The 12,431-nt window shown below is 43.9% G+C and overlaps 1 long non-coding RNA gene across 10 annotated transcripts in view; it reads right to left on the bottom strand.

Annotated features, from left to right (window-relative positions):
* The window catches only part of LOC307181340, a 1,758,975-nt gene that overhangs the window by 1,288,123 nt on the left and 458,421 nt on the right, over positions 1-12,431 (bottom strand). For all 10 annotated transcript variants that reach the window (XR_013826453.1, XR_013826454.1, XR_013826455.1 and 7 more), the window contains one exon: positions 2,457-2,538. This is a non-coding gene — a long non-coding RNA (uncharacterized lncRNA). The remainder of the gene's footprint in view (positions 1-2,456; positions 2,539-12,431) is intronic.

The raw sequence follows: 12,431 nt of genomic DNA, 5'->3' as shown, positions 1-12,431 counted from the left end.
TCAGTCCCTTTAACCTCCTGTTTGGCCCAGTTTGCAATTTCTGCGGAAGATGAACAGGAATAGCGAGAACCAATGAGAGGCTGGCTGGAGGTGTCTGGATGGGCAAATTTAACTCTCATTTCCCACCAGGAAGAGGAATTAACCAAAGGCTCAGCATGCCGTGCCGGAACCAGATTAGGGCCTGAAGCCATCCTGCGGTGTTGCGGCCAGGTCACAAGAAAGCGAGTTGAAGAAAGGAGCTCAGGGGCACTGTAATTCACAAACCTGCAGAGTTATAAATGACAGCTATCGTCCAAAAATATACTGAAGTAAGGCTGCCAAGAGGACTTGAAAGCGGGGCAGAATTGCAGGAAACCGATTTCAGGAGGTAGACTGGAATTGCATTGAAAGCATAGGAAAAGAGGCAGAACGTCCACAATGATGCACTTGGCCAAAAAGGGCGTATGCGTTTTTTCCTGAATATAATCAGGAAAAAACCCATATGCCCTTTTTGGCCAACCAAGCAAGCTTGCAAAGGAAATCTGCACTACAATGAAGTCTCACTTCCCCCCGGTCAAAAGGGCCATCTGAAAAAAGTGTAAAATCCAGAAAGGCAACAGGCCATTGAGAACTGGGAGCCTTGTTATGCTGATGGGCGGGATGTAAATTGCCAACAGACACTTGGGAGAACTGTATGGTGTCTCCTGAAACATCTAAAAAACAAAGCAACAGAGCCTAGGGCAATGCCACTTATGGTCCTATAGCTTAGGGAAATTAAAATCAAAAAGACACAGCCACCCCAAAGTTTGGAACGGCTCTGTTTACAAGAACCTCGTTTACAGTACAAGTTCAACATCGCAGAAAGTGAAAAATGGATAAAGAACTTGTGGTACTTACGTACAATGCAGTATCACTCAGCAATGAAATCTATGTCATCAGGCCCGTAGCAGCATAATGAGTAGATTCAGGTACGATGATTCTAACTGAAATAAGTCACACAGAAAAAGAAACATCATAAGATATCACTAATACACGGAATGTAAACTTAGCTACACAGGAACTGAATTCCAAAACAGAACAGGTTCTCAAATTTAGAAAACCAACTTATGCTTGCTTAAGGGGAAAGGTGAGTTGGGTTGCTGCATAAAACCAGAGATTGAAATGAGCACAGATAAAGTTCCTTAAGCCAAATATGGAATAGACAAGAGCTACTCCTTGCTCAACGAAATGGACTCAACACCGCATATTAAACGCCTAAGAATGTACCTGACTAGTAAGTATCTTAAAACCTATGGATTGCTATCTCTCCGAAAGAGAATCAAGCATGTGTACAGGGGCATAAACGCAGCAGTGATAGGATTGGAGAGGTTCGGTGGGCAAATGAAGACCCTTTGAAGTCATATTGCATGGTACCCATTCCACGGGTTTCAACTACCCAGGTTTTAGGTATTCTTCCTTCAGCTAAAACATGCATGTGGAACCCAGAGTATGATCAACCATGTGATCAGGAGACGTGTTCAAATATGTCTCAGTTTTCGTACCCTGGTACTCGGGTGCAACATTCCAGACGCTTTACTGACACTCTCCCCACTTGGAGAGTCAGCGCCTTTAACCTCCTGTTTGGCCCAGTTTGCAATTTCTGCGGAAGATGAACAGGAATAGCGAGAACCAATGAGAGGCTAGCTGGAGGTGTCTGGACGGGCAAATTTAACTCTCATTTCCCACCAGGAAGAGGAAATAACCAAAGGCTCAGCGTGCCGTACCGGAACCAGATTAGGACCTGAAGCCATCCTGCGGTGTTGCGGCCAGCTCAAAAGAAAGCGAGTTGAAGAAAGGAGCTCAGGGGCACTGTAATTCACAAACCTGCAGAGTTATAAATGACAGCTATCGTCCAAAAATAGACTGAAGTAAGGCTGCCAAGAGGACTTGAAAGCGGGGCAGAATTGCAGGAAACCGATTTCAGGAGGTAGACTGGAATTGCATTGAAAGCATAGGAAAAGAGGCAGAACGTCCACAATGATGCACTTGGCCAAAAAGGGCGTATGCGTTTTTTCCTGAATATATTCAGGAAAAAACGCATACGCCCTTTTTGGCCAACCAAGCAAGCTTGCAAAGGAAATCTGCACTACAATGAAGTCTCACTTCCCCCCGGTCAAAAGGGCCATCTGAAAAAAGTGTAAAATCCAGAAAGGCAGGACAGGCCATGGAGAACTGGGAGCCTTGTTATGCTGATGGGCGGGATGTAAATTGCCAACAACCACTCGGGAGAAGTGTATGGTGTTTCCTGAAACATCTAAAAAACAAAGCAACAGAACCTAGGGCACTTCCACTTATGGTCCTATAGCTTAGGGAAATTAAAATCAAAAAGACACAGCCACCCCAAAGTTTGGAACGGCTCTGTTTACAAGAACCTCGTTTACAGTACAAGTTCAACATCGCAGAAAGTGAAAAATGGATAAAGAAGTTGTGGTATTTACTTAAAAAGCAATATCACTCAGCAATGAAATCTGTGTCATCAGGCCCTTAGCAGCACAATGAGTGGATTCAGGTATGATGATTCTAACTGAAATAAGTCACACAGAAAAAGAACCATCATAAGATATCAGTAATACACGGAATGTAAACTTGGCTACACAGGAACTGAATTACAGAACAGAACAGTGTCTCAAATTTAGAAAACCAACTTATGCTTGCTTAAGGGGAAAGGTGAGTTGGGGTGCTGCATAAAACCAGAGATTGAAATGAGCACAGATAAAGTTCCTTAAGCCAAATATGGAATAGACAAGAGCTACTCCTTGCTCAACGAAATGGACTCAACACCGCATATTAAACGCCTAAGAATGTACCTGACTAGTAAGTATCTTAAAACCTATAGATTGCTATGTCTCCGAAAGGGAATCAAGCATGTGTACAGGGGCATAAACGCAGCAGTGATAGGATTGGAGAGGTTCGGTGAGCAAATGAAGACCCTTTGAAGTCATATTGCATGGTACCCATTCCACGGGTTTCAACTACCCAGGTTTTAGGTATTCTTCCTTCAGCTAAAACATGCATGTGGAACCCAGAGTATGATCAACCATTTGATCGGGAGACGTGTTCAAATATGTCTCAGTTTTCCTCCCCTGGTACTCGGGTGCAACATTCCAGACCCTTTACTAACACTCTCCCCACTTGGAGAGTCAGCGCCTTTAACCTCCTGTTTGGCCCAGTTTGCAATTTCTGCGGAAGATGAACAGGAATAGCGAGAACCAATGAGAGGCTAGCTGGAGGTGTCTGGACGGGCAAATTTAACTCTCATTTCCCACCAGGAGGAGGAAATAAACAAAGGCTCAGCGTGCCGTGCCAGAACCAGATTAGGGCCTGAAGCCATCCTGCGGTGTTGCGGCCAGGTCACAAGAAAGCGAGTTGAAGAAAGGAGCTCAGGGGCACTGTAATTCACAAACCTGCAGAGTTATAAATGACAGCTATCGTCCAAAAATAGACTGAAGTAAGGCTGCCAAGAGGACTTGAAAGCGGGGCAGAATTGCAGGAAACCGATTTCAGGAGGTAGACTGGAATTGCATTGAAAGCATAGGAAAAGAGGCAGAACGTCCACAATGATGCACTTGGCCAAAAAGGGCGTATGCGTTTTTTCCTGAATATATTCAGGAAAAAACGCATACGCCCTTTTTGGCCAACCAAGCAAGCTTGCAAAGGAAATCTGCACTACAATGAAGTCTCACTTCCCCCCGGTCAAAAGGGCCATCTGAAAAAAGTGTAAAATCCAGAAAGGCAGGACAGGCCATGGAGAACTGGGAGCCTTGTTATGCTGATGGGCGGGATGTAAATTGCCAACAGACACTCGGGAGAAGTGTATGGTGTTTCCTGAAACATCTAAAACACAAAGCAACAGAGCCTAGGGCACTGCCACTTATGGTCCTATAGCTTAGGGAAATTAAAATCAAAAAGACACAGCCACCCCAAAGTTTGGGACGCCTCTGTTTACAAGAACCTCGTTTATAGTACAAGTTCAACATCGCAGAAAGTGAAAAATGGATAAAGAAGTTGTGGTATTTACTTACAAAGCAATATCACTCAGCAATGAAATCTATGTCATCAGGCCCTTAACAGAACAATGAGTGGATTCAGGTATGATTATTCTAACTGACATAAGTCACACAGAAAAAGAAACATCATAAGATATCAGTAATACACGGAATGTAGACTTGGCTACACAGGAACTGAATTACAGAACAGAACAGGGTCTCAAATTTAGAAAACCAAGTTATTCTTGCTTAAGGGTAAAGGTGAGTTGGGGTGCTGCATAAAACCAGAGATTGAAATGAGCACAGATAAAGTTCCTTAAGCCAAATATGGAATAGACAAGAGCTACTCCTTGCTCAACGAAATGGACTCAACACCGCATATTAAACGCCTAAGAATGTACCTGACTAGTAAGTATCTTAAAACCTATGGATTGCTATGTCTCCGAAAGAGAATCAAGCATGTGTACAGGGGCATAAACGCAGCAGTGCTAGGATTGGAGAGGTTCGGTGAGCAAATGAAGACCCTTTGAAGTCATATTGCATGGTACCCATTCCACAGGTTTCAACTACCCAGGTTTAAGGTATTCTTCCTTCAGCTAAAACATGCATGTGGAACCTAGAGTATGATCAACCATGTGATCAGGAGACGTGTTCAAATATGTCTCAGTTTTCCTCCCCTGGTACTCGGGTGCAACATTCCAGACGCTTTACTGACACTCTCCCCACTTGGAGAGTCAGTCCCTTTAACCTCCTGTTTGGCCCAGTTTGCAATTTCTGCGGAAGATGAACAGGAATAGCGAGAACCAATGAGAGGCTGGCTGGAGGTGTCTGGATGGGCAAATTTAACTCTCATTTCCCACCAGGAAGAGGAATTAACCAAAGGCTCAGCATGCCGTGCCGGAACCAGATTAGGGCCTGAAGCCATCCTGCGGTGTTGCGGCCAGGTCACAAGAAAGCGAGTTGAAGAAAGGAGCTCAGGGGCACTGTAATTCACAAACCTGCAGAGTTATAAATGACAGCTATCGTCCAAAAATAGACTGAAGTAAGGCTGCCAAGAGGACTTGAAAGCGGGGCAGAATTGCAGGAAACCGATTTCAGGAGGTAGACTGGAATTGCATTGAAAGCATAGGAAAAGAGGCAGAACGTCCACAATGATGCACTTGGCCAAAAAGGGCGTATGCGTTTTTTCCTGAATATAATCAGGAAAAAACCCATACGCCCTTTTTGGCCAACCAAGCAAGCTTGCAAAGGAAATCTGCACTACAATGAAGTCTCACTTCCCCCCGGTCAAAAGGGCCATCTGAAAAAAGTGTAAAATCCAGAAAGGCAACAGGCCATTTTGAACTGGGAGCCTTGTTATGCTGATGGGCGGGATGTAAATTGCCAACAGACACTTGGGAGAACTGTATGGTGTCTCCTGAAACATCTAAAAAACAAAGCAACAGAGCCTAGGGCACTTCCACTTATGGTCCTATAGCTTAGGGAAACTAAAATCAAAAAGACACAGCCACCCCAAAGTTTGGGACGCCTCCGTTTACAAGAACCTCGTTTACCGTACAAGTTCAGTATCACAGAAAGTGAAAAATGGATAAAGAACTTGTGGTACTTACGTACAATGCAGTATCACTCAGCAATGAAATCTATGTCATCAGGCCCGTAGCAGCATAATGAGTGGATTCAGGTACGATGATTCTAACTGAAATAAGTCACACAGAAAAAGAAACATCATAAGATATCAGTAATACACGGAATGTAAACTTGGCTACACAGGAACTGCATTCCAAAACAGAACAGGGTCTCAAATTTAGAAAACCAACTTATGCTTGCTTAAGGGGAAAGGTGAGTTGGGGTGCTGCATAAAACCAGAGATTGAAATGAGCACAGATAAAGTTCCTTAAGCCAAATATGGAATAGACAAGAGCTACTCCTTGCTCAACGAAATGGACTCAACACCCCATATTAAACGCCTAAGAATGTACCTGACTAGTAAGTATCTTAAAACCTATGGATTGCTATGTCTCCGAAAGAGAATCAAGCATGTGTACAGGGGCATAAACGCAGCAGTGATAGGATTGGAGAGGTTCGGTGAGCAAATGAAGACCCTTTGAAGTCATATTGCATGGTACCCATTACACGGGTCTCAACTCTCCAGGTTTAAGGTATTCTTCCTTCAGCTAAAACATGCATGTGGAACCCAGAGTATGATCAACCGTGTGAACGGGAGACGTGTTCAAATATGTCTCAGTTTTCCTCCCCTGGTACTCGGGTGCAACATTCCAGATGCTTTACTAACACTCTCCCCACTTGGAGAGTCAGCACCTTTAACCTCCTGTTTGGCCCCGTTTGCAATTTCTGCGGAAGATGAACAGGAATAGGGAGAACCAATGAGAGACTAGCTGGAGGTGTCTGGACGGGCAAATTTAACTCTCATTTCCCACCAGAAAGAGGAAATAACCAAAGGCTCAGCATGCCGTGCCGGAACCAGATTAGGGCCTGAAGCCATCCAGCGGTGTTGCAGCCAGCTCACAAGAAAACGAGTTGAAGAAAGGAGCTCAGGGGCACTGTAACTCACAAACCTGCAGAGTTATAAATGACAGCTATCGTCCAAAAATAGACTGAAGTAAGGCTGCCAAGAGGACTTGAAAGCGGGGCAGAATTGAAGGAAACCGATTTCAGTAGGTAGACTGGAATTGCATTGAAAGCATAGGAAAAGAGGCAGAATGTCCACAATGATGCACTTGGCCAAAAAGGGCGTATGCGTTTTTTCCTGAATATATTCAGGAAAAAACGCATACGCCCTTTTTGGCCAACCAAGCAAGCTTGCAAAGGAAATCTGCACTACAATGAAGTCTCACTTCCCCCCGGTCAAAAGGGCCATCTGAAAAAAGTGTAAAATCCAGAAAGGCAGGACAGGCCATGGAGAACTGGGAGCCTTGTTATGCTGATGGGCGGGATGTAAATTGCCAACAGACACTCGGGAGAAGTGTATGGTGTTTCCTGAAACATCGAAAAAACAAAGCAACAGAGCCTAGGGCACTTCCACTTATGGTCCTATAGCTTAGGGAAATTAAAATCAAAAAGACACAGCCACCCCAAAGTTTGGGACGGCTCTGTTTACAAGAACCTCGTTTACAGTACAAGTTCAACATCGCAGAAAGTGAAAAATGGATAAAGAAGTTGTGGTATTTACTTACAAAGCAATATCACTCAGCAATGGAATCTATGTCATCAGGCCCTTAGCAGCACAATGAGTGGATTCAGGTATGATGATTCTAACTGAAATAAGTCACACAGAAAAAGAAACATCATAAGATATCAGTAATACACGGAATGTAAACTTGGCTACACAGGAACTGAATTACAGAACAGAACAGGGTCTCAAATTTAGAAAACCAACTTATGCTTGCTTAAGGGTAAAGGTGAGTTGGGGTGCTGCGTAAAACCAGAGATTGAAATGAGCACAGATAAAGTTCCTTAAGCCAAATATGGAATAGACAAGAGCTACTCCTTGCTCAACGAAATGGACTCAACACCGCATATTAAACGCCTAAGAATGTACCTGACTAGTAAGTATCTTAAAACCTATGGATTGCTATGTCTCCGAAAGAGAATCAAGCATGTGTACAGGGGCATAAACGCAGCAGTGATAGGACTGGAGAGGTTCGTGAGCAAATGAAGACCCTTTGAAGTCATATTGCATGGTACCCATTCCACGGGTTTCAACTACCCAGGTTTAAGGTATTCTTCCTTCAGCTAAAACATGCATGTGGAACCTAGAGTATGATCAACCATGTGATCGGGAGACATGTTCAAATATGTCTCAGTTTTCGGACCCTGGTACTCGGGTGCAACATTCCAGACGCTTACTAACACTCTCCCCACTTGGGGAGTCAGTCCCTTTAACCTCCTGTTTGGCCCAGTTTGCAATTTCTGCGGAAGATGAACAGGAATAGCGAGAATCAATGAGAGACTACCTGGAGGTGTCTGGATGGGCAAATTTAACTCTCATTTCCCACCAGGAAGAGGAATTAACCAAAGGCTCAGCGTGCCGTGCCAGAACCAGATTAGGGCCTGAAGACATCCTGCGGTGTTGCGGCCAGGTCACAAGAAAGCGAGTTGAAGAAAGGAGCTCAGGGGCACTGTAATTCACAAACCTGCAGAGTTATAAATGACAGCTATCGTCCAAAAATAGACTGAAGTAAGGCTGCCAAGAGGACTTGAAAGCGGGGCAGAATTGCAGGAAACCGATTTCAGGAGGTAGACTGGAATTGCATTGAAAGCATAGGAAAAGAGGCAGAACGTCCACAATGATGCACTTGGCCAAAAAGGGCGTATGCGTTTTTTCCTGAATATATTCAGGAAAAAACGCATACGCCCTTTTTGGCCAACCAAGCAAGCTTGCAAAGGAAATCTGCACTACAATGAAGGCTCACTTCCCCCCAGTCAAAAGGGCCATCTGAAAAAAGTGTAAAATCCAGAAAGGCAGGACAGGCCATGGAGAACTGGGAGCCTTGTTATGCTGATGGGCGGGATGTAAATTGCCAACAGACACTCGGGAGAAGTGTATGGTGTTTCCTGAAACATCGAAAAAACAAAGCAACAGAGCCTAGGGCACTTCCACTTATGGTCCTATAGCTTAGGGAAATTAAAATCAAAAAGACACAGCCACCCCAAAGTTTGGGACGGCTGTGTTTACAAGAACCTCATTTACAGTACAAGTTCAATATCGCAGAAAGTGAAAAATGGATAAAGAAGTTGTGGTATTTACTTACAAAGCAATATCACTCAGCAATGAAATCTATGTCATCAGGCCCTTAGCAGCACAATGAGTGGATTCAGGTATGATGATTCTAACTGAAATAAGTCACACAGAAAAAGAAACATCATAAGATATCAGTAATACACGGAATGTAAACTTGGCTACACAGGAACTGAATTACAGAACAGAAGAGGGTCTCAAATTTAGAAAACCAACTTATGCTTGCTTAAGGGTAAAGGTGAGTTGGGGTGCTGCATAAAACCAGAGATTGAAATGAGCACAGATAAAGTTCCTTAAGCCAAATATGGAATAGACAAGAGCTACTCCTTGCTCAACGAAATGGACTCAACACCGCATATTAAACGCCTAAGAATGTACCTGACTAGTAAGTATCTTAAAACCTATGGATTGCTATGTCTCCGAAAGAGAATCAAGCATGTGTACAGGGGCATAAACGCAGCAGTGATAGGACTGGAGAGGTTCGTGAGCAAATGAAGACCCTTTGAAGTCATATTGCATGGTACCCATTCCACGGGTTTCAACTACCCAGGTTTAAGGTATTCTTCCTTCAGCTAAAACATGCATGTGGAACCTAGAGTATGATCAACCATGTGATCGGGAGACGTGTTCAAATATGTCTCAGTTTTCGGACCCTGGTACTCGGGTGCAACATTCCAGACGCTTACTAACACTCTCCCCACTTGGGGAGTCAGTCCCTTTAACCTCCTGTTTGGCCCAGTTTGCAATTTCTGCGGAAGATGAACAGGAACAGCGAGAATCAATGAGAGACTACCTGGAGGTGTCTGGATGGGCAAATTTAACTCTCATTTCCCACCAGGAAGAGGAATTAACCAAAGGCTCAGCGTGCCGTGCCAGAACCAAATTAGGGCCTGAAGACATCCTGCGGTGTTGCGGCCAGCTCACAAGAAAGCGAGTTGAAGAAAGGAGCTCAGGGGCACTGTAATTCACAAACCTCCAGAGTTATAAATGACAGCTATCGTCCAAAAATAGACTGAAGTAAGGCTGCCAAGAGGACTTGAAAGCGGGGCAGAATTGCAGGAAACCGATTTCAGGAGGTAGACTGGAATTGCATTGAAAGCATAGGAAAAGAGGCAGAACGTCCACAATGATGCACTTGGCCAAAAAGGGCGTATGCGTTTTTTCCTGAATATATTCAGGAAAAAACGCATACGCCCTTTTTGGCCAACCAAGCAAACTTGCAAAGGAAATCTGCACTACAATGAAGTCTCACTTCTCCCCGGTTAAAAGGGGCATCTGAAAAAAGTGTAAAATCCAGAAAGGCAGGACAGGCCATGGAGAACTGGGAGCCTTGTTATGCTGATGGGCGGGATGTAAATTGCCAACAGACACTCAGGAGAAGTGTATGGTGTTTCCTGAAACATCTAAGAAACAAAGCAACAGAGCCTAGGGCACTTCCACTTATGGTCCTATAGCTTAGGGAAATTAAAATCAAAAAGACACAGCCACCCCAAAGTTTGGGACGCCTCCGTTTACAAGAACCTCGTTTACCGTACAAGTTCAATATCACAGAAAGTGAAAAATGGATAAAGAACTTGTGGTACTTACGTACAATGCAGTATCACTCAGCAATGAAATCTATGTCATCAGGCCCGTAGCAGCATTATGAGTGGATTCAGGTACGATGATTCTAACTGAAATAAGTCACACAGAAAAAGAAACATCATAAGATATCAGTAATACACGGAATGTAAACTTGGCTACACAGGAACTGCATTCCAAAACAGAACAGGGTCTCAAATTTAGAAAACCAACTTATGCTTGCTTAAGGGGAAAGGTGAGTTGGGGTGCTGCATAAAACCAGAGATTGAAATGAGCACAGATAAAGTTCCTTAAGCCAAATATGGAATAGACAAGAGCTACTCCTTGCTCAACGAAATGGACTCAACACCCCATATTAAACGCCAAAGAATGTACCTGACTAGTAAGTATCTTAAAACCTATGGATTGCTATGTCTCCGAAAGAGAATCAAGCATGTGTACAGGGGCATAAACGCAGCAGTGATAGGATTGGAGAGGTTCGGTGAGCAAATGAAGACCCTTTGAAGTCATATTGCATGGTACCCATTACACGGGTCTCAACTCTCCAGGTTTAAGGTATTCTTCCTTCAGCTAAAACATGCATGTGGAACCTAGAGTATGATCAACCATGTGATCGGGAGACGTGTTCAAATATGTCTCAGTTTTCCTCCCCTGGTACTCGGGTGCAACATTCCAGACGCTTTACTAACACTCTCCCCACTTGGAGAGTCAGTCCCTTTAACCTCCTGTTTGGCCCAGTTTGCAATTTCTGCGGAAGATGAACAGGAATAGCGAGAACCAATGAGAGGCTAGCTGGAGGTGTCTGGGCGGGCAAATTTAACTCTCATTTCCCACCAGGAAGAGGAATTAACCAAAGGCTCAGCATGCCGTGCCGGAACCAGATTAGGGTCTGAAGCCATCCTGCGGTGTTGCGGCCAGGTCACAAGAAAGCGAGTTGAAGAAAGGAGCTCAGGGGCACTGTAATTCACAAACCTGCAGAGTTATAAATGACAGCTATCGTCCAAAAATAGACTGAAGTAAGGCTGCCAAGAGGACTTGAAAGTGGGGCAGAATTGCAGGAAACCGATTTCAGGAGGTAGACTGGAATTACATTGAAAGCATAGGAAAAGAGGCAGAACGTCCACAATGATGCACTTGGCCAAAAAGGGCGTATGCGTTTTTTCCTGAATATAATCAGGAAAAAACGCATACGCCCTTTTTGGCCAACCAAGCAAGCTTGCAAAGGAAATCTGCACTACAATGAAGTCTCACTTCCCCCCGGTCAAAAGGGCCATCTGAAAAATGTGTAAAATCCAGAAAGGCAACAGGCCATTCAGAACTGCGAGCCTTGTTATGCTGATGGGCGGGATGTAAATTGCCAACAGACACTCGGGAGAAGTGTATGGTGTTTCCTGAAACATCTAAAAAACAAAGCAACAGAGCCTAGGGCACTTCCACTTATGGTCCTATAGCTTAGGGAAATTAAAATCAAAAAAACACAGCCACCCCAAAGTTTGGAACGGCTCTGTTTACAAGAACCTCGTTTACAGTACAAGTTCAACATCGCAGAAAGTGAAAAATGGATAAAGAACTTGTGGTACTTACGTACAATGCAGTATCACTCAGCAATGAAATCTATGTCATCAGGCCCGTAGCAGCATAATGAGTAGATTCAGGTACGATGATTCTAACTGAAATAAGTCACACAGAAAAAGAAACATCATAAGATATCAGTAATACACGGAATGTAAACTTGGCTACACAGGAACTGAATTCCAAAACAGAACAGGTTCTCAAATTTAGAAAACCAACTTATGCTTTCTTAAGGGGAAAGGTGAGTTGGGTTGCTGCATAAAACCAGAGATTGAAATGAGCACAGATAAAGTTCCTTAAGCCAAATATGGAATAGACAAGAGCTACTCCTTGCTCAATGAAATGGACTCAACACCGCATATTAAACGCCTAAGAATGTACCTGACTAGTAAGTATCTTAAAACCTATGGATTGCTATGTCTCCGAAAGAGAATCAAGTATGTGTACAGGGGCATAAACGCAGCAGTGATAGGATTGGAGAGGTTCGGTGAGCAAATGAAGACCCTTTGAAGTCA

The sequence above is a fragment of the Stenella coeruleoalba genome (genome assembly GCF_951394435.1).
Source record: "Stenella coeruleoalba genome assembly, contig: scaffold_40, whole genome shotgun sequence".
Lineage (NCBI taxonomy): Eukaryota > Metazoa > Chordata > Mammalia > Artiodactyla > Delphinidae > Stenella > Stenella coeruleoalba.
The sequence above is the reverse complement of the archived record's forward strand: the minus strand, read 5'-3'. Positions and strand labels throughout refer to the sequence as shown.